The sequence below is a fragment of the Lygodium microphyllum genome, chromosome 25, assembly GCF_053477565.2.
Source record: "Lygodium microphyllum isolate KBCC chromosome 25, Lygodium_microphyllum_v1.1.10, whole genome shotgun sequence".
Lineage (NCBI taxonomy): Eukaryota > Viridiplantae > Streptophyta > Polypodiopsida > Schizaeales > Lygodiaceae > Lygodium > Lygodium microphyllum.
The window spans coordinates 129291941-129295830 of record NC_141159.1 but is presented as its reverse complement, the minus strand read 5'-3'; positions in this window follow the sequence as shown (position 1 = coordinate 129295830).

Below are 3890 nucleotides of genomic sequence, written 5' to 3'. Positions count from 1 at the left end.
GCACAAAACTCAAGGTAGAAAGCATGCACGACATGAACAAGAGACCAATTGGGTGCAATCTCCCCCCATGCCTTGTGTAAGCGCTCCACAAAGCATGTATTTTATGTATTAATCATCTTCAAGCTCAAATAATAGCCTAAACTACAAAATAGCACGCTTTTGGCTTTTGAGTTTGCTTTAGTACTAAATAGAAATAAAGCTAATGGGCGGGCGCCCAAGAAGTCAGGCATACCCAATACAATGTCCAAATACAAATATCATAATCGTGTGCCCATGCGCATACAAAATAACAAATAAATATCCAACGCCTTAATAAATAGGCGCGACAAAATATAGGCACCATGCCTAAGTTATGCGCCCATCAAAATATAAGTGATAACTCGAATACACGCTATCCTCCGTCACCTGCTGCTATCTCTACACATCAACTGAAGCATTCACAATCGTTAGTAAAATAATACAATTAAACCAATAAAAGCGAATACCTAGCAGTTTTCAGCTACATAAATAAATCAATTGGTTAGAAATCAATCCTAACCTTAATTTATCACAAGTGTGCACTCTAAACTCATAAACGTTTATTAATTTAATATGTATTTTGCGGAATCACCCGCTATGGAATCACCCATGTACACACTAAATTAACGAAATGCTCGAAAAAGATAGGCGTCCCCATCGACTTCTCGCACAAAGAATCCACTTTGTGTATGAGCCCCGGTAAACAAAGTTTACGGAATCCACCGTACAACCTCACGAAATCCACCGTGGCACGAAATCCACCGTGAAATATGCCTCCGGGCATCATACCCCCGGGGTGGGATAGCAATTGTCCTCAATTGCTATTAGCTCAATGTGGAGCTAACAGAGTGGGAAAGCATTTAAGTCTCTAGCGTGCATCCATTGGGCCTCTTCATTTTTAAATTTGACCAAATATCTAGAATATGTACGGCCAGTTCTAGTGGTCACAAAGTCAGCATCTATGATAGCTTCCGGCTCAAGGATTTCAGTCTCTTCATCTAACAAAGGTGGGTTTTCATAAACAAGGTGTACAGGGAATTGGCCTCTAAAGGGTCGTAATAAACTAATGTGAAAGGTGTTGTGAAATTTCCAATGTGGTGGTAGTTCTAACTTAAATGCATTGTCATTGATTTGGTGAATGATCTTGAATGGTCCATAGTGCAATTGCGGTGCATACTTGGCCCAAAAGCTATATAAACATTAGTGGTTGTATGGAAGGCTAGAGTTAAAGACTTTGTTTGTGATGACAGGAGGCATATTTCACGGTGGATTCCGTAAGGTTTTATGGTGGATTCTGTAAACTTTGTTTACTGGGACTCATACACAAAGTGGATTCTTTGTGCGAGAAGTCGATGGGGACGCCTATCCTTTTCGGGTGTTTTGTTAATTTAGTGTGTACATGGGTGATTCCATAGCGGGTGACTCCGCAAAATACATATTAAATTAATAAATGTTTATGAGTTTAGAGTGCGCACTCATTGTCGTCGCGTTAAGGGTTGAAGGTCTACCTCCGGGGCTTTAGTGCAGAAGAGGAGTTTAGGATTCAAGTTTCAGGAAGGGGAAATAGATTGGGATTTAATAAGATCCGGGATTTAGAAATGATTTAGGTACGGAAGAAGAGTTCAAACTTTTTCACTATGTACTTAGTATACATGAACGGAAGAAATAAGTCTATCTTGATTACATCAAATGCCTCTGGATACATACATCATATCATAAAGGATATTTTCAGATTCTCAATTCAATTATGAATATCAAATGCAAGATCTAATGGCATTTATTTTAAGTACATAGATGGATTTCAACCCGTTGAAACAAGTATTTTGTTGATAGATTCAAATGCATTCAAGATTTGGGCCAAAGATACATGAAATGAATTGAAGAAGCATAATTTTAGCTTTAGCCCTGTTTTAAAATAGAAAATTCCAGCCCATAATCAAGCTCAAAATGAGTGCATAAACTCAAGAAGAAGCACTTCCAATCATTAATGATCAAAGTCCTGATGAAAAGAGGACATTTCCTTCCATTACAACCACATAAATCTCATGTTTGCTCATAAAAATGGACCATAACAGTGGGCTGCCCTGTTTATGACTGGTTATTTCAGCCCATATACCTTCAAAATCCTCACCCTTTGCTTGCCCCAAAGTCACTCAAGTACTTGGGTACAAGTCGGGCTTCATTGGACCAAGAATAAGGTAGACAAAATGAGAGAAGTCGTGCATAAGAGCAGGGTGAATACTTTTCTCTCAGATTTCCCTCTTTTATAGACTGTTTCAGCATGCATTTTCGTCAGACCAAATGGGCAGAGAAGTGGAGCTCTCACGATGTTTACATCTTTAAATATTTGGGCTTGTTGATCTTCAGTTTGCATGCTCCAAATCATGCACCATAGCTCCAGCTCTCTCTAGTTTGCTTCAGACTGTGCAGCCCGCATTTTGCGCCGAAAAATGCGGGCTGCTCCCTGCTCAGCCCCTGGTCACTTTTTGACCTACCCAGGTCACTTGCTGGTCACTTAAGTCTATTACTTCAGGTCCCATGTGGACCTAGTGGACTTTTGACAACTTTTGGCATTTTTCTTGGGTTCTGTCCATATTTTTGTACCTGAATCAATGTGATTTATCCTGTAGACTGTCAATTACTTCCAGTTGACCATGTTGTAGGTTCCCATAGACTTATTTTTCAATGCACCTGCTACATTTAGTAGAATGATGAATGGCATATTTTTGAAATATCAACATTGTGTTATAGTATTCTTTGATGATATCTTGGTATTCAGTAAAAACGAGAAAGAGCATTATGAACATCTGTCTTTGGTTTTCAAGTTGTTGAAAGATAATCAATTGTATGCTAATCCAAAAAAGAGTGAGTTCTTTCAAACAGAAATTGAATATCTAGGTCATATTGTGTCATCAGAAGGTATTAAGGTTGACCCTAAGAAGATAGAAGCAATATTAAACTGGCCTATACCTAAAAATGTACATGAGTTACGTTCTTTTCTAGGTCTTGCTAGTTTTTACAGGAAGTTTGTGCGAAATTTTTCATTACTTGCTTTGCCTTTGACTAAACTTTTAAAGAAAGGTATTGTTATCATTGGTCTGATAATCAATATAAATCTTTTGATTTATTGAAACATGCATTAACCCATGCTCCTGTATTACAACTACCTGATTTCAATAGACCATTCTTTTTAGTAGTTACTAATGCTAGTGGATCTGGAATAGGAGCTATACTTATGCAAGATAATCATCCCATAGCCTATTCTAGTTGTAAATTGAAACCATCCAAACTTAAATATTCTACTTATGATAAAGAATTATTAGTTGTTGTACAAGCTTTAAGACAATGGAAACATTACTTAATAGGTTATGAGTTTATGATTAAGACTGACTAACAAAGCATTAGACATCTCCTTAGTCAACCCCAAATATCTGACCGACATATAAAATGGGCAGCTTTTATTCAAATTTTTCATCCCCTTATCCAATATCAGCCAAGTAAAGAAAATGTAGTAGAGCTGATGCTTTACGTAGAAGACCGACCATTCATAATATCTCTGTCATATCATTTGATTCTCTAACTCCTATGAAAGATACTTATCATCAGGACATTACTTTTCAATCTGATTGGAATAAATTAGTTGGAAATAACTGGATTCCTATTGATTCACTGTCTTACAATGATGGATCCATGTTTTATGAAAAGAGATTATGTGTTACAGTTCCATTTAGATATTTTGTTTTGAATGAGATTCATTGTCCTCCATATCAAGGTCATAGAGGTATCATATCTACTTTGCGTATATTGACTGAAGATTTTTATTGGCCACATATGGACACTGATGTATCTAACTTTGTTTCTGAATGTTTAGT